Source organism: Hypanus sabinus, chromosome 24 (genome assembly GCF_030144855.1).
Source record: "Hypanus sabinus isolate sHypSab1 chromosome 24, sHypSab1.hap1, whole genome shotgun sequence".
Lineage (NCBI taxonomy): Eukaryota > Metazoa > Chordata > Chondrichthyes > Myliobatiformes > Dasyatidae > Hypanus > Hypanus sabinus.
In genome coordinates, this window is record NC_082729.1 from 7,891,882 (window position 1) to 7,919,041 (window position 27,160).

Below are 27,160 nucleotides of genomic sequence, written 5' to 3' on the forward strand. Positions count from 1 at the left end.
ACCTCTGACAGCCCGCCACACTATCCACAACACTCTCAACCTTTTTGTCATCAACAAATTTACTAACCCAACCCTCCACTTCCTCATCCAGGTCGTTTATAAAAATCACAAAGAGTGGGGTCCCAGAACAGATCCCTGAGACACAGCACTGGTCACTGACCTCAATTCAGAATATGACCTGTCTACAACCACTCTTTGCCTTCTGTGGTCAAGCTAGTTCTGGATCCACAAAGCAATATCCTCTTGGATCCCATGCCTCCTTACTTTCTCAATAAGCCTTGCATGGGGTACCTTATCAAATGCCTTGCTAAAACCCATATACACTACATCTATGGCTCTACCTTCATCAATATGCTTAGTCACATCCTCAAAAAATTCAATCAGGCTCATAAGGCACGACCTGCCTTTGACAAAGCCATGCTGACTATTCCTAATCATATTAAACCTCTCCAAATGTTCATAAATCCTACCTCTCAAGATCTTTTCCATTAACTTTCCAATCACTGAAGTAAGACTGACTGGCCTATAATTTCCTGGGCTATCCCTACTCCCTTTCTTGAATAAGGAAGCAACATCCGCAACCCTCCAATCCTCTGGAACCTCTCCCATCCCCATTGATGATGCACAGGTCATTGCCAGAGGCTCAGCAGTCTCCTCCCTCACCTCCCACAGTAGCCTGGGTACATCCCCTCCGGTCCCAGTGACTTATCCAACGTAATGCTTTCCAAAAGCTCCAGCACATCCTCTTTCTCAATATCTACATGCTCAAGCTTCTCAGCCCACTGCAAGCCATCCCTACAATCACCAAGATCCTTTTCTATGGTGAATGCTGAAGCAAAGTATTCATTAAGTACCTCCGCTATTTCCTCCGGTTCCATTCGCACTTTTCCATTGTCACACTTGATTGTCCTTTCTCTCACGTCTTATAGAACATAGAACATAGTATAGTACAGCACTGAACAGGCCCTTCGGCCCACAATGTTGTGCCAATCCTTATACCATGTCTCCCATATACCACCCCCCCAACTTAAATTCCTCCATATACCTATCTAGTAGTCTCTTAAATTTTACTAGTGTATCTGCCTCCACCACTGACTCAGGAAGTGCATTCCACGCACCAACCACTCTCTGAGTGAAAAACCTTCCTCTAATATCCCCCTTGAACTTCCCACCCCTTACCTTAAAGTCATGTCCTCTTGTACTGAGCAGTGGTGTCCTCAGGAAGAGGCTGTCTACTCTATCTATTCCTCTTAATATCTTGTATATAAATATTGCCAACATTTATTGTCTTGTTCTTCACATACTTTTAGAATGCCTTGGGGTTTTCCTTAATCCTGTCTGCCAAGGCCTTCTCATGCCCCCTTCTGGCTCTCCTAATTTCATTCTTAAGCTCCTTCCTGCTAGCATTATAATCTTTTATATTCCTATCATTTCTTAATTTTTAGAACCTTTCGTAAGCTCTTCTTTTCTTCTTGACTAGATTTACAACAGCCTTTGTACACCATGTATTTTGTACCCTACCATCCTTTCCTCGTCTCTTTGGAACTTACCTACTCAGAACCCCATGCAAATATCCCCTGAACATTTGCCACATTTTTGCTGTACATTTCCCTAAAAACATCTGTTCCCAATTTATGCTTCCAAGTTCCTGCCTGATAGCTTCATATTTCCTCTTACTCCAATTAAACACTTTCCTAACTTATCTGTTCCTCTCCCTTTCCAATGCTATGGTAAAGGAGATAGAATTGTGATCACTATCTCTGAAATGTCTCCTGCTGTGAGATCGGACACCTGACCAGGTTCACTTCCCAATACCTGATCAAGTACAACCTCTCCTCTTGTAAGCTTATCTACGTATTGTGTCAAGAAGCCTTTCTGAACGCACCTAACAAACTCCACCCCATCTAAGATCCTCACTCTAGGGTGATGCCAATCAATAATTGGGAAATTAAAATCTCCCACCACAACAACCCTGCTATTATTACTCCTTTCCAGAATCTGTCTCCTTATCTGCTGCTCAATGTCCCTGTTACTATTGAGTGGTCTATAAAAAACACCCAGTAGAGTTATTGACTCCTTCCTGTTTCTAACTTCCACCCACAGAGACTCCATAGACAACCCTTCCATGACTTCCTCCTTTTCTGCAGCCGTGACACTATCTCTGATCAACATTACCATGCCCCCGACCTCTTTCGCCTCCCTGCCTATCCTTGCTGAAACATCTAAAGCCTGCCACTTAAGTAGCCATTCCTGCCCCTGAGACATCCAAATCTCTGAAATGGCCACAACATCATAGCTCCAAGTGCTGATCCACGCTCTAAGCTCATCCGCTTTGTTCATGATACTCCTTGCTTTAAAACAGACACATCTCAAACTATCGGTCTGAGCGCGCCCCTTCTCTATCATCTGCCTTAACTCCCTTTCGCACTGTCTCCAAACCTTCCCTATTTGTGAGCCAACCTCCCTTTCCTCTGTCACTTCAGTTCAGTTCCCACCCCCCAGCGATTCTAGTTTAAACTCTCCCCAATAGCCTTAGCAAACCTCCCCGCCAGGATATTGGTTCCCTTCTGATTCAAGTGCAACCCGTCCTTTTTGTACAGGTCACACCTGCCCCAGAAGAGGTCCCAATGATACAGAAATCTGAATCTCTGCCCCCTGCTCCAATCCCTCAGCCATGCATTTATCCTCCACCTCAATCTATTCCTATACTCGCTGTAATGTGGCACAGGCAGTAATCCAGAGATTACTACCTTTAAGGTCCAGCTTCTCAACTTCTTTCCTAACTCACTGTTGTCTTTTTTCAGGACCTCCTCCCCTTTCCTACCTTCTAAACTCTAGTGGGTACAGACAAAGACGCTCATCAAACGCTCCTCATACATTAACCTTTGCATTCCTGGAATGATTTTCCTGAACTTCCTCTTGACCCTCTCCAATGTCAGTACATCCTTTCTCAGATAAGGGGCCCAAAGCTGATCACAATACTCCAAATGAGGCCTCACCAGTGTTTATAAAGCCTCAACATTACATCCTGACTTATATTCTAGGCCTCTCAAAATTAGTGCGAACATCACATTTGCCTTCCTCACTGCTGACTCAACTGGCAAGTTAACCTTTAGGGAATCAATTGCAAGGACTCCCAAGTTCCTTTTCACCTTTGGTTTTTGAATCTTCTCCCTGTTTAGAAAATAGCCTACCTCTTATATTCATCCTACCAAATTGCATGACCAAACATTTCCCTACACTATATTCCATCTGTCACTTCCTTATCCATTCTCTCAACCTGTCCAGGTCTTTCTGCAGCCTCTCTGCTTCCTCAATGCTACCTGCCCCTCCACCAACCTTTGTATAATCTGAAAGTATAGCCACAAAGCCATCAGTTCCATCATATAAATCATTGACATGCAACATGAAAAGAATCTGTCCCAATAACAACCCCTGTGGGATACCACTTGTCAATCAGAATCGGCCCCCTTTTTTCCTCCTGCCAATCAGCTCCTTTTCTATCCATGTTAGTTTCTTTCCAGTAATACAACTGACTCAGCTTCATGTGCGCTACCTTGTCAAAGTCCTTCTGACCACATCCACTGACTCTCCTTCGTCTATCCTGCCTGTTATTTCCTCAAGGAATTCCCACAGATCTGTCAGGCAAGATTCCTCTGAAGGAAACCATGCCGATTTTGGCCTACTTTATCATGCTCCTCCCATTACCTCAAAACCTCATCCTGAATAATGGACTCCAACGTCTTCCCAATCACTGAAGTCAGGCCAACTGACCTACGCTTGTATAATTTAATTTCCTTTCTTCTGCCTCTCTTCCTTCTTAAAAAATGAAGTGACATTTGCAATTTTCCATTCCTCTGGAATCATTCCGGAATTAAGTGATTCTAGAAAAGCTCATTACTCATGCCTCCACAGTCTCTTCAGCTACCCCTTTCAGAACCGTGGAGTGTAGTCCATCGGGTCCAGGTCTACCTTCAGACTTTTTGGTTCCCCTTAGAAATACCAACTACATTCACGTTTGCTCACTGACACACTCAAATTTCTGGCATACTGCTTGTGTCTTCCACAGTGAAGACTAACACAATATAGTTCCTCAGTTCGTCAGCCATTTTTTGTCCCCCATTACTACCTCTCCAGCATCATTTTCCAGCAGACTGACCTTTGCTATCGCCTCTCTTTTACACTTTATATATCTGAAAAAAACTTCTGGTATCCTCTTTGATATTACCTTCATATTTCATCTTTTCTCTCCTTACTATTTTTTTCAGTTGTCTTCTGTTGTTTTTTTTTTCAAAACTTCCTAACGCACTAACTCCCCACTAATTTTTGCTATATTATATACCCTCTCGTCTGCTTTTATGCTGTCTGACTTCCACAGTTGCTTCCTCCTCCATTTAGAATACTTCTTTAGGATGTATCTGTCCTGCATCTTCTGAATTAATCCAGAAACTCCAGCCATTGCTGTTCTGCCATCACCCTTGCTAGTGTCCCCTTCCAATCAACTTTGGCCAGCTCCTCTCTCATGCCTCTGTAATTCCCTTTACTTCACTGTAATACTGATACATCTGTTAGTTTAGTTAAAGTTGATGAATTAGCTAAACTAATTTAAATTTAGTTAGTTAGGGTGCCTAAAACTTTTGCATAGCACTGTAGTAACTTCATGCATTGCATTGTGTTGTTGCCGCAAAAAACAACAAATTTCATGACATATCTGAGTGATGATAAACCTGATTCTGATATGGGTCTCTATTGTGGTCTGAGAGTGAAAAGGGGGCAGGGAGAGGGGAATCATGATTGGGAAAAGGGAAAGGTGTGAGAAACACCAGAAATGATCGATAAACCAATTGTTAGGTATCAAATTACCTGGTGTCTCAGCGCAGGCTGTGTCTGTACTCGTGCCCTCCGCCCCTCTCCTGGCGCTCCTTCTCTGCCACCTGTCCCACACCCCTCCCATGGCACTCAACCTGTGCCATTCCCAACATCCTTCACTCCCGCCAGATTTACAAACTTGCTTTCTGCTCCACGTTGACAAATATAGGTCTGAGCAAAAGTCCCTAAGACTTCGGCACAGTACTATATGCCATATTTTCCACTTTTGCTTTCTGACATTACAGATTCTTATTCATGATCTTCAGTGCTGGTATCGCTCTACCATTTCATGTCTATGCTCCTGGGGCTGAAGATTACACCAGACATTCTGTCTTGAATCCTTCATAGCTTCATTTAGATTTTATCTAATTTTGAGACTATTTCAGGCTGATACGCACATGATAAATGATATATGGCTTAGTGCTGAAAAATCAATAATACTTAAAATAAAATTATTGAGTCTCGATTGAAATCCATGGGCTGTCGATCAGAGATGATATATTTGATGCTGTTTGCACTGCCTGTGTCCAGGAGGGTTATGTGCGCATACAGACTCAAGGATTGATGTAATCTCTGCATCTCATCCATCATTAACTCCCAGACTTACAGAAGTAATGGAAATACCACAGCACAATTTTGTTCATGGACGTTGAGTCTTTAATTTGATAGCTTATGACTCCAAAATGCGCCATTTTCAACGTGTACTTTTCTATTGATTAAGTGATCTACGATCCATTACATCATAGAATCCAACAGCACTGGTTCAGACTCTTAAAAACATGGAACTGGCACCCATCTTTACACTAATCTTTACTAGGAGCTTTGCGTTCTCTCCGTGACTGCATGGGTTCCCTTCAGGTGTTCTAGCTTCCTCCCACGATCCAAAGACGTACGGTTAGGATTAAAATTCAAAAAACTTCAAAGTAAATTTTATTATCATAATGCGTACATGTCACCATATACAACCCTGAGATTCATTTTCCTGTGGGCATATGCAGCAAATCTATAGGACAGTCACTATGACAGGATCAATGAAAGATCAACCAGAGTGCAGAAGACAACAAACTGTGCAAACGCAAATATAAATAAATAGCAAGAGCGTAAAATAATAAGATAAAGGGTCCTTAAAGTGAGATCTTGGTTATGGGAACATCTCAATGGATGAGGAGATGAGTGTAGTTATCCCCTTTTGTTCAAGAGCCTGATGGTTGAGGGGTAGTAACTGCTCCTGAACCTGGTGATGCGAGTCCTGAGGCTCTTGTATCTCCTATCTGATGACAGCAGCGAGAAAAGTGCACGGCCTGGGTGGGGAAGATCTCTGATGATGGATGCCGCTTTCCTACGACAGGGTAAGGAAGTTGTGGGCATATTATGTTAGTGCCAGAAGAGTGGTGTTGATTGCAGGCTACCCCAGCACAACCCTTGTTGATTTGACTTGACGCACACAATATATTTCACATGTGATAAATAAAGCTAATCTTTATACAAATCCTAATTTATTCTCTGCACATTCCTGTCTGTTTTCCACTATGTTGTTTCCACTAACCTACATGTGAGGGGTAACGTGCGGCCTATTAATTGACCAAACCACAAGTCTTTGCAATATGGGACTTCCCCAGAAATCTGTTCTGGGACCCTTGCTCCTTGCGATCTTTGCAAACGTCTTGGATGAAGAAGAGGACGGGTTGATTGATGGGAAGGTGGGCGATGTATGGATCATTGTCGCGGGTTGCAGCGGGGCATCGACGCGATGCAGAGCTGAGCTGGGAAGTGGCAGATGGACTTCAACCCAGAAAGGAGTGAAGGTATTCACTTTAGAAGGCCAGCCTTGAAGGTAGAGAACAGGGCTAATGGCAGGATTCTTAGCAGTGTGGAAGAACTTGTTAAAAGGAGTAAGTTGAAAGCTTGGCATAACATAGTAAACTGAACGGCCTGTGCTATACCATTCTATGTAAACCTCAGACCCCATTCAATGAGAGGATGTGTAAACCCTGACTGATAACATTGAACTATGCAGCAACAGTTCCACTGCACCCCCAGGCTGCCCTTCAGTATCTGCCCCATTCATTATACCTCAGTTCCTTAAGGTTGTTTTAGCCAGGGGTGGTAATGGGGTCAAACTCCCACTACCTATTAAATGCTCCCAATGGCGTGTGTCTCCAATGGCCTCTGGCAGCCAAGTCCAGCTCCCGGCCTTCACGTGTGGCTTAGCTACTAAGCCCAGCGGAACTGTTTCTACTGACAGGAGAAGGGGCAAAGGCGGGTTACTGGCACCTTAAAACCAGTCGCTTCGGGCAGATGGGGCTCGGCGGCTATTGTTGGCAGCTCATCTAGGGGAAGGTAAACTCTGATTTCAAACGTCCACTGCCTATACCCACTCATCGGGGAGGCTTCATGAGAAAACCCGGAGGGAAAAATCGGGACTTGAAGTCCCTAAGGCAGTCCTACATTGAATTCAATGTTGACTGACAACCCTACAATGCCACTGATACCAAACTGTACTGCTCTCTGCTGTTGCTTTGGGTTCATCAGCTGCGTGGAGAGGCGGAGCTTGCTATGCTGGCATCAGCTTGCTCTCCATATTGTACTGTTTTGGCTTGTGTATCTCGTAGACAGCTGGCACACAATGCCAATGATCCACCCTGCTGACATAGATGCCGCCTGATTTTGTGAGTTCCTCCAGCATTTTGTGCATGTTGTTCAAGATGTCCAGCATCTACATAGAACGTATAGATCATAGAAGAGTACAGCACAGGAACAGGCCATTCAGCCCACAATGTCATGCCGAATCAGCTAAAAAGCTCATCAGAAACACCCAAACACTAATCCCTCCGACCTCCACCATGTCCATATCCCTCCATCTTCCTTACTTCCTTACATCCAAACACCTCTTAAAAGCCCCTTATGTACTTGTACCACCGTACCAGGCAGCGCATTCCAGACATCCACCACTCTCTGAGTAAAATACTTACTCCTCACATCCCCCTTGAACCTGCCCCCTCTCATCTTCAGTGCCTGTCCTCTGGTATTAGACATTCCAACCCTGGGAGACGGATACTCCCTGTCCACTCTATCTATGCCTCTCATAATCTTATGGATCTCTATCCAATCTTTCCTTAACCTCAGGCTCTCTGGAGGAAACAACCCAAGTTTATCCAGCCTCTCGTGACAGCACATGCCCTCTAAACCAGGCAGCATCCCGGTAAACCTCTTCTGCACCCTCTCCAAAGCCTCAACGTCCTTCCTATAGTGGGGTGACCGGAACTGTAAACAATACTCAAAAAGTTTTATAACGTTGTAATATAACCTTATGACTCTTGAGCTTGATGCCTCGAGTGATAAAAACAAGCAAATGCTAACTTTGCTTGAAAAGTCCACATTTTGCAAATGAATAAGTCAAGTCAAGTTGCTTTTATTGTTATTTCGAACATAAACTGCGGGTACAGCACACAGTAAAAATGAAACAACTGCGGCGACCCACTTTCTGCGCAGATGAACCGGCTCACAAATAGCCAGCGTGCGGGGGGAGACTTTGGCAATGCACCTCAGACGTCATTTTCCGCCCGGAGAGGGTGGGCGCAAGGGATTAAATGACAGCACCGCGAAGTTTGAATAAACTAGTCTCCAAACGACTTACCGACTGCATGTCGTTATTTCAGCGCTGTGTGTAGCACATTGCTACACAACGTTCCTCCTGGTGCTACATGAAACAACACAAAACTACGCTAGACTATGTGAGACAGCACAAGGCTACACTAGACTACGTAAAACAACATAAAAACTACACTAGACTACAGACCTGCACAGGACTACATAAAGAGCACAAAACAGTGCAGGGCAGTATAATAATTAATTAATTAATAATAAGTAAACAAGACAATAGTCACAGTAGAGGTCAAATTACAATATAATAATAAATGATGTAGATGTCTCTGGGTAGAAACATAGAAAATAGGTGCAGGAGTAGGCCATTCGGCCCTTCAAGCCTGCACCGCCATTCAGTATGATCATGGCTGATCATCCAACTCAGAACCCTGTACCTGCCTTCTCTCCATACCCCCGATCCCTTTAGCCACAAGGGCCATATCTAACTTTTGAGAAGTCTGATGGTTTGGGGGAAGAAACTGTTGCACAGTCTGGTCCCGAATGCTTTCGGTACCTTTTGCCAGACGGCAGGGGGGAGACGGGTTTGTATGAGGGGTGCGTGGGGTCCTTCACAATGCTGTTAGCTTTGCAGATGCAGCCTGTGGTGTATTTACCTAAGGTATTACCCTTCAACCATCAGGCTCCTGGATCTGCCTTTGATTACATCACCTACCTCAACACTGTACTAGTTCCACAACTTATTTACCCACATTGGTCGCTTGTCAGCCTCTGTGTAGTTTTTCATTGATTCTATTTCTTTGACGCTGCCTGACCTGCTGAGTTCATCCAGCGTTATTTTTCGTTGTCTGTTGCTCTGGATATCCAGCATCTGCAGAATCTCTTGTGTTTCTATCCTTAGGTTCCACGGCACCAGGTTCAGGAACAATTATTATCTTTCAACCATCAGGCTCCTGAACCAACGTAGATAATTTCACTCACCTTAACACTGAACTGATTTCACAACCTATGGACTCACTCTCAAGGGTTCTATAAGTCATGTTATCTATATTAGTTATTTATTGCTTTTTTTTGCGTTTTGGCGCGTGGCCTAGTGGATAAGGCATCGGTCTAGTGATCTGAAGGTCACTGGTTCGAGCCTCAGCTGAGGCAGCGCGTTGTGTCCTTGAGCAAGGCACTTAACCACACATTGCTCTGCCTGGTGTCAGTGGTCGCATAACCAGGACTTGTGCACCGGCCATTCGCCACCTGCTCCCATGGCTTCACGTGACCCTGATCAGGGGGCTAAGCAGGTGCCACACCTTGCCCAAGGGTGACCTGCAGGCTAACGGAGTGAAGGCACACCCTACACCTCCTTTGGCAAAGACGTACCTCCATCCCACCACCCACAAAGTAAACTGTGCTGTCATATTAGTGATGAGGGGTGCCAGCCTGAAACATTGACTGTTTATTCCCCTCCATAGATGCTGCCGGACTTGAGAAATCTGACATTTTGTGCGTGCTGCCCAAGATTTTTGAGCATCCGTAGAATCTCCTGTGTCTGTCGTGTATCTTGTTTCTATTACTGTGTATATGAAATCTCAGGGAAAACAATGTTGATAAAATAGCTTTGGCTGCAGCTTAAGGTAATAGTTTGCACTAGCAATTAAATATGTTTCAGTTGTGTTTGCCCAGCTTATTTCCTGCCACGTTGGCATTCAGCTTTCAGACAAATAATTACACCATTATCATGGCTTTCTTGGACTGGTTGAGCATTTGTTCAGTGGTTATTTAGGACTTTTTTTAAATTTTGAAATTTGATTTCAAAGCCAGATTTACTTGGAGACAGGATTGGAGTATCTTTACAGAGCTCCAGCAAGCCAGAATTAATTAACAATCAGATTAGAAGGGAGCAGTTTGCAATCAGTGACCATAATATGATTGAGTGTCAGTTGAAAGAGTCGTGCGTGGCTTTAAATTTAAATAAGATGGACTTCTGATGCATTGCATAATGAGCTAACCACATTAAGCTGAGATGGACGATTCCTGGGCATTGGGTATGACATTGCATTTCCAATCTCTGTCGGAGGAGGCGATTGCCAGGTGTGCGGAAGAGAAGTTTCTAGGGAGTGTTCAAGCTCTCCTTGAAATAAGCATAATATTCAAAGTCAATTTTATTGTCATCTGCACAAGTGCATGCATGCACTGGCAAAAATAAGATCGATCTTGCAGCAGCAGAAGGGGCACAGAGCATCGGATAAATAACATTCACAAGAAAAGCAAAATTGACTGTAGATCGTAGCTCAAATTGGACACTTTCAGTTTTGTGTTCCGTGTCTTTGCCCATTCTTTCTTGGTGCCATTTTTTTTCGCGCAGGGGTTTTGGGGTTTGGGTTTTGATGTTCTTGCTGTTTGCATGATTTGTTTTCTGCGTGGGGGTTATGATCTCCTTGTTGCTATTTGCTCAATTTATTTTTGAATGGAGGGTTGACGATCGTGCTGCTGTTTGCGAGATTTTTTTTTGTATGGGGGGGATTAGAATGACCTCATTGGTTTTCTTTGTTTTGTGGCCGTCTGGAGAAGACAAATCTCAGAGTTGTGTACTGCATACGTACTTTGATAGTAAATGAACCTTCGAATCTTTAAGCCTTTGAACATAAATTATACACAACTGAGTTGTTCTTTGATCTTGCCAAGATCGGAGAACAACTCAACCCAAACATCAACCACCAAGCTACACACCTTCCTGGCTTTGACTCCTCTTGTTGGCCACGGTTGTGTCATCTTTCATTTAGAATTCTTCTTCCTCTTACGATATCTGAAATACATCTTATGAAGCGTCTGTTTGATGATGAACTTCGATAAAAAAATAAATTACAAAAAAAAGAATACTTCTTTCTCTCTGGGATATATATACTCCGTGTATATTAGGATCACTTGCTCTGAAGGGGTCACTTACCTTAAACTCTCTAATCAATCCTGGTTCATTGTACAACACCCAATCCAGAATAGCCAATCCCTGAGTGGGCTCAACCATGAGCTGCTCTAAAAAGCTATCTCATAGGCACTCTAGAAACTCCCCCTTCTGGAATCCAGTATTTACCTGATTTTCTCAATCTCCCTGCATGTTGAAGTCCTCCATGACTATTGTAATATTGCCCTTTCGGCATGAATTTTCTATCTCCCATTGTAATTTGTAGGTCACATCCTTACTGCTCTTTGGGGGTCTATATACAACTCCCATGAGGGTCTTTCTACCCTTGCTCTATCCACAATGATTCAACACCTTCCGACCCTATGTCACCTCTTTCTAATGATTTGATTTCATTTTTTTTTACCAACAGAGCAATTCTTCTCCTTCTGCCCTCCTGCCTGTCCTTTCAATTCAATGCGTATACTTGGACATTAAGCTCGTAGCTATAATCTTTTCTCAGCCATGATTCAGCGATGCCTACAACATCATACCTGCCAGTCTGCGGCTGTGCTTCAAGTTCACCCACCTTATTTTGTTTACTGTGTGCATTCAGTCACAACACCTTTAGTCCTGTATTCACTCTTTTCGATTTTGTCCGCCTTTTACATTGCAGCTCAGCCTGTTGACTGCAACTTTCCCGATCAACAGCCTCTCCTCGCCACACGTTGCCTCTGTTTGTAATCCAGCTACCTCATCTTCAGCACAATTATCTGCTTTTCCTATAGACAGCTCAGGACACTAGTCACACCAGGCTCAACCTTTTGATTCCTTTGTCTGAGGTCTTGCCAACATTTGCCTCCACAACCTCTCCACTAACTGTTCTGGCACTCTGATTCACATCCCCCTGCAACTTTAGCTTAAACCCCACTGTGCAGCATTAACAAACCTTCCCGCTAGGATATTAGATCCCTCCAGTTCGGGTACAAACCATCCCTTCTGTACAGACCCCAGCTTCCCTGGAAGAGAGCCCAATAATCCAAAAATCTCATGCCCTCCCTCCTCCACCAACTCCTTAGCGATGTATTAAACTGTATAATCATTCTCATTCTGGTCTCACTAGCATGTGATGCAGGTAGCAATACTGAGATCACATCCCTGGAGGTCCTGCTCTTTTACTTAGCACCTAACTCTCTGTGCAGAACCTTGTCAGTCGTCCTACCTATGTCATTGGTACCTACGTGGACCACAACTTCTGGCTGTTCACCCTCCCACTTAAGAATGCTGAGGACTCGATCCGAGATATACTGGAACCCGGCGTCCGGGAGACAACGTACCAGCTGGGTGTCTCGTTCTCACTCACAAAACCTCCTGTCTGTTCCTCTTGCTAACGAATCCCCTATCATCACAGAGTGCCTTTCCTTCCTCATTCAGGGGCACCTTATCAAGTATAGGAGGTATTCAATAAAGTAGCTACTGTGTGTATGTCACGTTATACTACCTGGAAATACATTTTCTGCAGGCATTTACAAGAAAGTAAAGAAATAGAATGGAATTTATGAGAATCTATACATACACAAAGATTGACAGAAAAACAATGCGCAAAAGATGACAAATACTGCAGGAGGAATAGATTCCTGACAGTGGGTGTTTGCTTTTTTGAATCTCTTCCTTGTATCAGAATGGAAAAACGATGAAAGATAAAAGGAAATGCGTGGAGATTTACGCTTTGATTTTTGCTATGGAAGGATAACAAGCTTGCATGTGAAGCCCAGCTCTGCTGGGGTTGAAGTCGAGGTCAGCTGTGATCTAATTGAAATGAGTAGTTTTTTACCATTAAACATAGAAACATAGAAAAATAGGTGCAGGAGTAGGCCATTCGGCCCTTCGAGCCTGCACCGCCATTCAGTATGATCATGGCTGATCATCCAACTCAGAACCCTGTACCTGCTTTCTCTTCATACCCTCGATCCCTTTAGCCACAACAGCCACATCTAACTTTCGTTAAGTCACCTTTCAGACGTCAGGGTGTGCCGATCGCTGCTGTACGCACTGTTCTCATGAAAGAAACTTCTCTGTGGAAGTTTAAAATCAAATAAGACACATAAAATGACTCTTTTTTGTCATTAAGTAACGCATTCCCATCCAAAGCTGTCCCAGAAAGCAATGCGACATTCCATCCGCCAAAAGCGGAACCTCCTGGTGGCCAAGCATTTCAATTCCCATTCCCATTCCAGCTCTGATATCAGTCCATGGTGTCCTCTCGTGCCAAGATGATACCACCCTCAGGTTAGAGGAACTAAACCTTATATTCCGACTGAGTACCCTCCAACCGGATGGCGTGAACATCGATTTCTCCTTCCGCTAATAACTTGTTTTGTCTTCTCCCTCGCACCTCTTCTATTCCCCACTCTTGACTTTTACCTCATCTCACCTATCACTTTCCCCTGGGTCCCCTCCTCCTTCCCATTCTCCCGTGGTCCACTTGCCTCTCCTATCAGCTTCCTTCCTCTCCAGCCCTTCACCTTACCCACTCATCTGGCTTCACCTATCACCTTCTAGCTATCCTCCGCCTACCTTTTTATCCTGGGATCTTCCCCCTTCCTGTCCAATCCTGAAGAAGGGTCTCAGCCCGAAACATAGACTGTTCGTTCGTTTCCATAGCTGTTACCTGACCTGCTGAGTTCCTCCACCATTTTGTGTGTATTCCAAAAGGTGTCATTACTATCTCTGAGGGGCTCCAAATCAACAAGGTACACAAATATAACTGACTTGATCTACTTATAACGTTTTGCAGCAGCAGTACAGTGCAATACATAAAAAAATATAAATTGCACCAAGAAATATATATATCTATAATTAAGATAAAAGCAAGAAATTCTGCAGATGCTGGAAATCCAAAGCAACACACACAAGATGCTGGAGGAACTCAGCAGGTCAGGGTGCATCTATGGAAAAGAGCAAGCAGTTGACATTTTGGGCCGAGACCTTTCATCAGGTTGAGAGGGAAGAGGGAAATGCTAGAATATAAAGGAAGGGAGGGGAAAGAGGCTAGCTGGAGGTGATTGCTAAAGCCAGATGGGCAGGAAAGGTCAAGGGCTGGAGAGGAAGGAACCTGATAGGAGAGGAGAGTGGACCATAGCAGAAAGGGGAGGAGGGGGGTACTCATGGGGATGTAATTGGCAGGTAAGGAAGTTAAATAAGTAGTTGAAAAGATGGGTTGGTTTATTGTCTATTTGTAAATCTGATGGTAAAGAGGAAGAAGCTGTCCCTAAATCATTGAGTGTGTGTCCTCAGGCTCCTGTACCTCCTCTCTGATGGCAGAGGGGAAGAAGCTGTTCCTGAATCATTGAGCGTGTGTCTTCAGGCTCCTACGCCTCCTCTCTGATGTTGGTAATGAGAGGAGAGCATCCCCTGTGTGATGGAAGTCCTCAATGATGGATGCTGCCTTTTTGAGACATTGATTTTTGAAGATACTCTAGATGCTGGGAAGGCTTGAAACTTGGGTCCTGACAAAGGGTCTCTGCCTGAAACGTCGGCAGCGCTTCTCCCTATAGATGCTGCCTGGCCTGCTGTGTTTCATCAGGATTTTGTGTGTGTTGTTGTTTGAATTTCCAGCATCTGCAGATTTCCTCGTGAGGCTTGAAACTTGTTGGACCATATTGAGGGATCTTATTGCTATATGGTCAAACCTAATAAAATTATGAATGCACTTAAACACCTCTAATTTCTTAAAATGTAAATAACTTCAGTGGGAGAATCACATTTCCGAAGGAGAATTTTGAACGTTCCGCCGAAGAAATTGTCCTGTACAGCAGAATCCGATTATTAATCAATTGAGCATTATGAAGAACACGCCCTCTTTAAAAAAATTGCTACAAAGGAAAGTAGTTTTCCATCTAAGTCGATTTATCTGTTACCATTTAGGGAAAAAAGTTGGAATTGATTTTGAGCTGCATGAACAAGTTACTAAAATGGATTTATAAATCTTATTCCAGGGAAGTAATTATCACAGGAACCAGTAAGCCCAGAAATCTAAATTATTTTTTAATCTGGGGATACTAAGGAAATTTAGTTTCAAGATCTCAACGAAGTAAATACATCACAACTCTAAATAACTTAAAGCTCTGTCCCGTCTCCTGTTGCTGCAAATGCATGTGTAAAATTTAACATTTAGTAGATGACTCATAGTTGCAGGTGGCTGCTGAGATTTTTGGCTGACTCCCCTTATATGGTGAGACGTGTTGAAGAAATTCCTTGGCACAGGTTTGTTCTGAGATTTGTAACCTGTGAAGCTCAGAAACGAGCATTTTGTGCATTCTGGCTCCTTCCAAAATCTCTGCAATTCCAAACCCAAAGCTTTCTCTTCCCCTTCTTTCCTCCCTGACCTAGCATTCTTCTGCCTAACACTGATTTCTCCTTACTCTGCTGACTTTCGTGTTTGTAGACTGAGGATCGGAATCAGAATCTGGCTTACGATCACTGAAGTGACTTGAAACTCATTGTTTTCAATTCAATTTAAGTGTAATTATCATCCAACCATACATGAATAGCCATAAATAGAGCCAAACAAAACATTACTCTGAGGCCAAAATGCAAAACACAGTCCCAACAATCATACACAGCACAAAGCACACATAAGATGTACAAGATAGCAAGCACATAAAGATATCAATAAAATACAACCACAAAATAGTCCAGACCTGAGCCATGAATGCCGCAGAAATCTACCGTCGATCATAGCTTGTCTTCTGCCCAGCAAACACTGGGGGGCAGCACCAAGTCCAGATGAGGCCTCACCAGAGCTTTATGAACCCTCGACATTACATCCTTGCAGCACGGTAGTGTAGTGGTTAGCACGATAATTTATAGTTCAGGTGACCCGGGTTCAATTCCCGCCACTGCCTGTAAGAAGTTTGTACGTTTTCCCTGTGGTTACGTGGGTTTCCTCTGGGTGCTCTGGTTTCCTCCCACAGTCCAAAGATATACTGGTCGGTGGGTTATTGTAAATTGTTCCGTGATTGGGCTAGAATTAAATCGGGGGTTTGCTGGGTGGCGCGGTTTGAAGTGCAGGAAGGGTTTGTTCTAGACTGTATCTCAATAAGTAAATATTCTAGTCCTCTTGAAATGAATGCTAACACTGCATTTGCCTTCCTCACCACTGACTCAACCTGCAAATTAACCTTTAGGGAATCCTGCATGAGGACTCCCAAGTCCCTTTGCACATCTGATCTTTGTAATATAGTCTATGCTTCTATTTCTTTGACCAAAATGCATGACCATACACTTCCCGACACTGTATTCCATCTGCAACTTCTTTGCCCGTTCTCCTGATCTTTCTAAGTCCTTCTGTAGGCTCTCTACTTTCTCCAAACTACCTGCCCCTCCACCTATCTTCGTATCATTTGCAACAAAGTAATCAATTCCATCATCCAAATCATTGACTTGTAACATAAAAAGAAGCGGTCCCATCACAGACCTCTGTGGAATGCCTCTAGTCACTGGCAACTAACCAGGAAGGGATTCCTTTATTCTCACATTTGCCTCCTGCCAATCAGCCATTGCTTTATCCAGGCTAGTATCTTTCTTGTAATACCATGGGCTCTTAACTTGTTAAGCAGCCTCATGTGTGGCACCTTGTCAAAGACCTTCTGAAAATACAAGTACACAACATCCACTGATTCTCCTTTGTCTATCTTGTATGTTATTTCCTCAAAGGATTCCAACAGATTGGTCAGGCAAGATTTTCCGTTAAGGAAACCAAACTGACTTCAGCCTTCTTTATTTTGTGCCTCCAAATACATTGAAACCACATCCTTAACATTTGATTCCAACATTTTCCCAATCTCTGAGCTCAGACTAACTGGACTATAGTTTCCTTTCTCCTGTCTCCCTCCCTTCTTGAAGAGTGGAGTGACATTTGCAATTTTCTAGTCCTCTGGACCCATGCCAGAATCAATTGATTCTTGAAAGATCATTACTAATGCCTCCCTTTGGCCACCACTTTTAGAACCCTGCGGTGTCGAGCATCTGGACCAGATGACTTATCTACATTCAGACCTTTCAGATTCCTGAGATCCTTCTCCCGAGTACTAGCAAATTCACACACTTCTGCTGAACTTCTGGCGTACTGCTAGTGTCTTCCACAATGAAGACTAATGCAAAATATTTATTCAGATTGTCTGCTATTTCCTTGTCCCCCCGTTTCTACCTCTCCAGCATCTTTTTCCCACAATCTGAAAGCTACTCTTGCCTCACTTTTACACGTCTGTCAAAACTTTTGGTATCCTCTTTAATATATTGGCTGACTTATTTTCTTATTCCATATTTTCCTTCTTTATCACTTTTTTCTTGTGTTCTGTTGGTCTTAAAATCTTTCCAATTCTCTAACTTCCCACAAATTTTTGCTCAATTTTATGCCATTTCCTTGGTTTTTATGTTGACTTTGACTTCTCTTGTCAGCCATGGTTGCATCACACTTCTTTTTGGGATGTATCTAGCTTGCACCTTCTGAATTGCCCCCTGAACTTCCAGCCATTGCTGCTCTGCCATCATCCTTGCCAGTGTTCCCTTCCAATCAATTCTGACCAGCTCCTCTTCATGCTCTGAAACACCCTTTATGCCACTGTAATTCTATCATATTATGATCACTGTTCCCGAAGGCTTCCTTTACTTTAAGCTCCATTATCAATTCTGGCTCATTGCACGACACCCAATCCAGAATAGCTGATCCACTGGTGGGCTCAACCACAAGATGCTTTAAAAAGCCATCTCACAAGAATTCTAGAAATTCTCCCTCTTGTGATCCAGCACCAACCTAATTTTCCCAGTCTACCTGCATATTGAAATCCCCCATGACTTTTGAAACTTTGCCCTTTCGATGCACATTTTACATCTCCCATTGTAATTTGTAGACCGTATCTTTACTACTGTTCGGAAGTCTGTATATAACTCCCCATCGAGATCTTTTCACCCTTGCGGTTTCTTAGCTCTACCTGCAACCTTCCTACGCCTTACAATTCTATGTCACCTCACTGAGATATGGAGTTGTGCAGATTCCATGGTAAGACATTAAAAACAATTAAGCATGAGCTAAGCTTTGCATGAACATCAGCATGATATGATGGTGCCTGCCTTCTAATGAAAGCCTCTCAGTCATCTATACATATATTACTGACTCAGTCCACCCACCTTATTATGTGGGTGGCTGGGTGGAGATACGTCTCTACTAAAGGAGGTGTAAGGCACTCCTTCCCTCCACTAGCCTACGGGTCACCCTTGGGCAAGGTGTAGTACTTACTTAGCCCCCCTCCGCCCCTCGATCGGGGTCACATGAAGCCACGGGAGCAGGCGGGGATAGTCGTATGAGTAGCGGGTAAATAATTGCAAGTCCTGGTTATCCGAGCACTGGCGCCCAGCAGACCATCTTTGAAGAGTATTGATGATGGCTGGGGTCACCCCATCTTGTAAAGACACTGCCCAGAAGAAGGCAATGGCAAACCACTTCTGTAGAAAAACTTGCCAAGAACAAACATGATCATGGAAAGACCATGAACCCATGTTATACGACACGGCTCATAACAAGCTATTAACCCCTACTACAGCAGAGAGTATTGAGTTAGCTCACATGCAATAAATTGCAACAGTCGTTGAACCTTTGTACTGACAAGTCCCAAGAAGCAATTAAAATCCATGGAACACTGATGGGACTATACTACTTTTAGATTGAAATATAAAGAGGGATAGTTTATTTTCATTTTCATAAGATTATAAAGAAATACTAGATTTAAATTAGCAGTAAAATGTAAGGGTTCATGAAGCACATTTAGAAGAATGAAGGAGGATCTCAACGAAACCTATCAAATATTGAAAGGCCTAGATAAAGCAGAGGTGGAGAGGTTGTTTCCTATATTGGGGGAATCTCAGACAAGAGGGCACAACCTCTGGGTACAAGGACACCCCTTTAGAAAAGAGATGAGGGGGAATTTCTTTAGCCAGAGGCTGGTGAATTTGTGGAATTCACTGCCACAGATGGCTGTGGAAGCCAAGTCGTTGGGTATGTTTAAAGCAGAGGTTGGTCAGTCCTTGATTGGTAAGGGTGTCAAAGGTTCGAGAAAGAAGGCAGGAGAACAGGGTTAAATCACCCATGATTGAGGAGTGGAGCAGACTCAATGGGCTGACTGGCCTAATTCTGCTCCTTTGTCTTACACCAGTAAATAGCTAAACAATTCCACATCGTTAACTATACCTGGCTAAGTGGAGTCCAACGACGAGATGAGACTGATCACTGGTCACTGAGATAATAGCCTTGCGGCAAGCACTTACTGCCTCCTGTTTTCTTTGATGCAATCTGATCTGATGTACTCTCCCCCAAAATGCTGGAGGAACTCAGAAAGTCGGGCAGCGTCTATGAAGGGGAATAAACAGTCTTCATGTTGAACTGAAACCTTTCATCAGTACTGGAAGGAAAGGGAGAAGCCGGAATAAGAAGCCACCTTCCCTCATCCCAACCCCCACCCCCGCCCCCGGCCAACCCGATCTCACCTATCACCTGCCAGCTTGAACTCTTTCTCCTCCCATCTTCTGCCCCATATTCTGGCTCCTTCCCCCTTTCTATCCAGTCCTGGCAAAGGGCCTCAGCCTGAAACGTCGACCATTTATTCTCCTCCATAGATGCCGCCCGACTTGCAAAATATCACAGGGCTTTCACACACTGCAGGCATATAAAATGATCAAAGGTTTGACAGCAAAGTAATTGAAATAAAAACTTGGTCAGAGTTAAGGTTAAAAATTGCCTTAAAGGATAAGCAAATCATAAACACAAGAGATTCTGCAATGCTGGAAATCTAGAGTAACACGTGCAAAATGCTACAGGAGCTCAGCAGGTCAGGCAACAGTTATGGGGAGGAAGAAACCGTTGACATTTCTGGTTGAGGCCCTTCTTCAGGACTGAAAATGAAGGGAGAAGAAGCCAAAGTGGCGTGGGAGGGAGAGAGCTGACATGTGATTGGTGAAGCCAGGTGACAGTGAAGGTGGGTGGGATGAAGTCAGAAGCTGGGAGGTGATATGTGCTGAAGAAGGAGGAATCTGATAGGAGAGGAGAGTAGACCATGGGGAAGAAAGGGAAGGAGGAGAAGCACCGGAGGGAGGAGATAGGCAAGTGGAGAGAAGTGAAGAGGTAAGAGCGGAGCCAGAATGGGGAATGGAAAAAGAGAGGCGGGGGAGCATGGAGAAATTAGAGAAACCGATGTCCCTGCCATCAGGTTGGAGGCGATCCAGATGGAATATGAGATATCGCTTCTCTGACCTGAGAGTGTCCTCACTGTGTGATAAAGGAAGATGAAAGGAAAAGGTTTAAGGAGGGAATTGTGAAGGTTTAGGTTCTAGTCATTAAAGACATGATCACCAATGGGAAGTGGGAAATAATTTTTAGTGATTTCTGCAACACATGCTTCGCTAGTCAGGCCATTTCATAGCAACCCCCAAACATCCTTGAACTAAGTGACCCATTGCAGAAGGAAGTTAGACATCACTGAGATCTAGAATCAGAGATTCAAAGAATATTTATTATCAAAGAATGTATAAACTAGACAACCTTGAGTTTGTCTGCTCACAGTCAGCTGCAAAGCAAGAAACACGAAAAAACCCAATCAAAAACAATAAAGACCAACCCCTAATGCTTGAGCAAATACAAAGTATTGGTTGGGATGAACTGTTCTCCGATCTTGGCAATTTACTTGCAAAGGTTCGTCAACATATGAGGCAACATCAGTGCACTGTTAATTGTGGTGTTTCTCTGAATGCTTGGCCTTTACGTACTGATCAATCCGCTGATTGGTCAGCATTTCGGAATCTCATTTGTGATGTGGGGAGGAAATCTTGTCACTGATTGGCTGCATGGTGAATGTCATGCGTTGCGCTCTGGAACTTTGCGCGCACTAGCTCCATGCAAGTTATTGTAATTAGGGAAAGGAATGGTCGGTCTCAGGAGAAATCCTCCCAAGTTGTCTGGAATGTCATGATGAGGTAACCATAGCAGTGAAAAAGAAGATCCGATGTACAGAATTTCCTTGTATTTTCAGAAAGTCCAAGAAAGGTTTTGATTGGGAGATGCTTCAAAGTAGTCAAATGTTGATGTACTGGAGCATTTCAAATTCAAAAGGAAATGCACTGAATGATAGATGAGAATTACAGTGTTTTATTAGAAGCAAGTGAGAAAGGACAGCAAGAATTTTGCACTTTGTGTGCCATGGTTCCCAAGGAGACATTGGATTGCGCAGGGGGAGACAGAGTTTGAAAGAAGCGAGGTGGGGGGGGGGGTCCGCATATTTTCCCCACCACAGTTCCTGAGGAGACATTGGCTTGCGTATAATTAGGCACTTGGCAAGGTTTGAGTGGAGTGGCCATTGTGGGAGCAGGCCAGTTTTAGAGAGGGGAGTGAAGGCGTCGGCTCATTTGAGGCTTAGGCAAGCAGAGGCATAGGCCGTAGGTGGATTTTTTTTTGTTATTTATTCTTTTTTTTACTTATTGAATATTGAGAGCAGTGGGTATGCCAGGAAGGGTAGTGGAATGCTCCTCTTGCGGGACGTGGGAAGGCCAGGGAGATATCCGACATTCCTGATGACTACACCTACGAGAAATGTTTCCAGCTGCAGCTCCTAACAATCCATGCTGAGGAATTGCAGTTGCATCTGGAAGATCTTTGGATTTACTCGGAAGGCTGATAGACAGAACATGCAATGCAGGACACCCAAGGTGCAGAGCACAGGTAACTGAGTGATGTCAGGAGGGGGCGGGGGGGATAGGCAGCCAATGAAGAGTGTCCCTGTGCTCCTCCCCTCAACAACACGGATAATATTTGGATATTGTTATAACCATATAACAATTACAGCACGGAAATAGGCCATCTCAGGCCTTCTAGTCCGTGCTGAACGCTTACTCTCACCTGTTCCCACTTACCTGCACTCAGCCCATAACCCTCCATTCCTTTCCTGTCCATATACCTATCCAATTTTACTTTAAATGACAACACCGAACCTGCCTCTACCACTTCTACCGGAAGCTCGTTCCACACAGCTACCACTCTCTGAGTGAAGAAGTTCCCCCTCGTGTTACCCCTAAACTTTTGCCCCTTAACTCTCAACTCATGTCCTCTTGTTTGAATCTCCCCTACTCTCAATGGAAAAAGCCTATACACATCAACTCTATCTATCTCCCTCATAATTTTAATACCTTTATCAAGTCCCCCCTCAACCTTCTACGTTCCAAAGAATAAAGACCTAACTTGTTCAACCTTTCTCTGTAACTTAGGTGCTAAAACCCAGGTAACATTCCAGTAAATCTCCTCTGTACTCTCTCTATTTTGTTGACATCCTTCCTATAACTCGGTGACCAGAACTGTACACAGTACTCCAAATTTGGCCTTACTAATGCCTTGTACAATTCCAACATTTACATCCCAACTCCTATACTCAATGCTCTGATTTATAAAGGCCAACATAGTAAAAGCTTTCTTCACCATCCTATCCACATGAGATTCCACCTTCAGGGATTTATACACCATTATTCTTAGATCGCTCTGTTCTACTATATTCTTCAATGCCTACCATTATGGTAGGGTTATGGGGATGACTTAGGAGAGGAAAGCAACAACAGTCAGGTCTCTGGCATTGAGTTTGACTCTGGCTCAGAAGGGAAGTGGGTGAAGATTTAAATTGTCGTGATGGGGGATTCGTTGGTTCGGGGAACAGAAAGGAGGCATTGTGGATGAGAGAGACTCGTAGATGGTATGTTGCCTCCTGGGTGGTGAGGTCAGGGACAGCTCTGATCTTGTCCACACCATATTTAAGGGGGAGGGTGAGCAGCCAGAGGTCATAGTCCATGTTACAGTTCTGGTCACTGAATTATAGGAAAGATGTCAACAAAATAGAGAGTGTACAAAGGAGATTTACTAGAATGTTACCTGGGTTTCAGCACCTAAGTTACAGAGAAAGATTGAACAAGTTAGGTCTTTATTCTTTGGAGCGTAGAAGGTTGAGGGGGGGGCTTGATAAAGGTATTTAAAATTATGAGGGGGACAGATAGAGTTAATGTGGATAGGCTTTTTCTATTGAGAGTAGGGGAGATTCAAACAAGAGGACATGAGTTGAGAGTTAAGAGGCAAAAGTTTAGGGGTAACACGAGGGGGAACTTCTTTACTCAGAGAGTGGTAGCTGTGTGGAACGAGCTTCCGGTAGAATTGGTAGAGGCAGGTTCAATTTTGTCATTTAAAAAAAAAATTGGATAGGTATATGGACAGGAAAGGAATGGAGGGTCACAGGCTGAGCGCAGGTTGGTGGGACTAGGTGGGAGTAAGCATTCGGCACGGACTAGAAGGGCCGAGATGGCCTGTTTCCATGCTGTAATTGTTATATGGTTATATGTCGGTACCAGTGAAATGGACAGGAGGGATGACTAGGTCCTGCAAGGTTAGTTCAGGGAGTTAGGTGCTAAGTTAAAGGACAGGGCCACCAAGGCTGTGATCTCAGGATTGCTACCTATGCTATGTGCTAGTGAGGGCATCAGTAGGAAGTTCATGCATGTGGCTAAGAAGATGGTGCAGGAGGGAAGGCTTCAGATTTTTGGATCACTGGACTCTCTTTCAGGGAACGTGGGACCTGTTCAGATGGGACAGTTTGCACCTGAACTGAACTGGATGGGAACTAATATCTTAATGGGAAGGCTAATGCTGCACTGGGGGGGGGGGGGGGGCAGTGTTTAGACCAGAGTTGCAGGGTAATGGGAACCAGAGTGCCAGAACAGATAGTGGAGTAATTGTAGAGACAGATGTTGAGCATGTTGGTATTAATGTTCTGAGCTGTGTATGTTTCAATGCAAGGATATTGTAGGAAAGTGGATGGGCTTAGAGCATGGATCAGCTTGTGGGGTTATGACACTGTAGCCCTTACTGCAGGAGAGGCAGGACTGGCAGCTCAGTGTTCCTGGGTCCAATCGTTTTAGACGTGATAGAGCAGGAGGGACTAAAGGAGGTGGGGCGGCATTGCTAGTCAGGAAGAATGTCACGGCAACGCTCAGCCAGGACAGACTGCGAGCTTTGGAATCAGGATCAGAGTCAGGTTTAATATCGCTGGCATACGGTTACTTGCAAAAGCCTTAGAGCGGTGGTGCCTAAGACTTTTGCGCAGAACTGCGTTTGTCAATATGGAGCAGAGACCAAGTCTGTAAATCTGGCGGGAATAAAGAATATTGGGAATGGCGAGGGCAGAGCGCCGTGGGAGGGGTGTGGGACAGGCGACAGAGAAGCAGTACCAGGGTGGGGAGGGGGGTGGCACAAGTGCAGACACCGGGGAAGGTCATTAGATTCCAAACAATCGGTTTATTGATTATTACGGAATGTCTCTCTGGTGCTTCCCTCTCCCTTCCCCTTTTCCCAACCATGATTCCCTCTCCCTGCCCCCTTCCCACCCTCAGTCCACAATAGAGACCCATATCAGAATCAGGTTTATCATCATTCTCATATGTCATGAAATTTGGGTTTTTTTGCACCAGTATAGTGCAATACATAAAATCACTACAGTATTGTTCAAAAGTCTTGGGCACCCTAGTTATATATACTGTGCGTGTGCCTAAGACTTTTGCACAAAACTGCATGTTGTGAAATTTGTTGTTTTTGTAGCAGCAGTACATTGGAATACACAATGATAAAAACTATAACTTACAATAAGAGGTATATGTAAAAAAAGAAAATATAAATTAAATAAATAGTGCAAAAAGAGAGGGTGAAAAGTAGAGAGGTCGTGTTCATGGGTTTGATGCCCATTCAGAAATCAGATGACGGAGGGGAAGAAGCTGTTCCTGAATCATTCAGTGTGTGCCTTTAGCCTCCTGTACCTCCTTCCTGATGGTAGTAATGGCAAGGGGGCATGTCCTGGGTGGTGGGGGTCCTTAATGATAGATATCACCTTTTCAAGGCACCGTCTTTTGACGATGTCCGGGATGATAGAGCTGGCTGAGTTTATAACTTATTGCAACTTTTTCCGATCCTGTGCAGTGATCCCCCTCTAATCAGGCAGTGATGCAACCAGCTACAATAGTGTCCACGATCCATTTGTGGAAATTTACGAGTGTCTTTGGTGACGTGCCCATTCTCCTCAAACTCCTAATGAAATATAACCACTGTCTTGTCTTCTTTGTAATTTGAGTTCAAGTTTAATTGTCATTCAACCATACATGAATGCCTATGAACACAGCTAAAACGAAGCAGTGTTATTCCGGGGCCAAGGTGCAAAACACAATACCGACAGTCATTCACAGCACAAGCACATATGAGATAGGAGTAATCTACAGTCACACAGGAAGTGTCAGAGTCCACGAATGTTGCAGCAGTCTGCAACGGAATAGAGTACAGCTTGTCTTCTGCTGAGTGAACACTGGGGGGCAGCACCGACTTCATCATGGGTGCCGCACCACACTGCCTCCAGCACTTGGAGGCGTTGGAGTCACTGAACAGGCATACAGGAGACACAGTGCCTTGAGGCCCGGTCCCCTCTACGACCGAGGCCCGGTCTCCTCTACGACCGAGACCCGGTCTCCTCCACGACCGAGGCCCAGTGTCCTCTACGACCGAGGCCCGGTCTCCTCCACGACCGAGGCCCAGTGTCCTCTACGACCGAGGCCCGGTCCCCTCCACGACCGAGGCCCGGTCTCCACGACCGAGGCCCGGTCCCCTCCACGACCGAGGCCCGGTCCCCTCCACGACCGAGGCCCGGTCCCCTCCACGACCGAGGCCCGGTCCCCTCCACGACCGAGGCCCGGTCCCCTCCACGACCGAGGCTCGGTCCTCTCCACGACCAAGGCCCGGTCTCCTCTACGACCAAGGCCACACAGCTACCCCAATGTCTCCCAATAAACCAATGAATTATGTCGCAAACTTTCACACTACCAATGACCAACAGGGTCTCGCAATTCCAAGGAAAGCGACTAAGACAATTGCTCGCTGTTGGACTGCACACCTCCTTCATGCACTGACAACTCTCTGTTGCAGGCAGCATCACGAACCACACGAGTTCCAGCTTCATCAATTTATCCGCCAATGAACAACTCGCTGACAGGGTATACCTGCAGTACTTGGAGTTCTATTTTCAAAAAGACAATAACACCTTTGGTTTAACCCACGCCAGCTGCTGCAACAGAGCGCCCCTCCATCTTAACCGGAAGTTAAGATATGAACTTGCATCGATATATTTGGCCTGGGTTAAATCCTCACAGATGTTGACATCCAGGAGCTTGAAACTACTCACTCTTTCCACTTCTGATCCCTCAATGAGGACTTGTGTGTGTTCTTTCATCTTACCCTTTCTGAAACCTACCATCAATTTCTTGGTGTTACTGACTTTGAGTGGATGGTTGTTGCTGTGACACCACTTGGCTAGCTGTTCTATCTCACTCCTGTATGCCTCTTCATCACATCGCCAATAATAACTCAAACACCATCTATAGATTTTAAAAAAACACACAAAATGCTGGCAGAACTCAGCAGGCCAGACAGCACCTATGGGAGGAGGTAGTGACGACGTTTCGGGCCGAAACCCTTCATCAGGAGTGAAGTAACATGGGATGGTCGAGGGGGAGATAAGAAGTGGGGGGAGGGATGAAGTAGAGAGCTGGGAAGTGATAGGCTGGAGGGAAATGGGCTAGGGGGAAGGTGGAGAATTATGGGAAATAAAAAAGAAAGAAAGGTAGGGCTGGGGGGAGATTATAGTGAGGGGGGAAAAAAGAGAGAGAAAGAGAACCAGACTA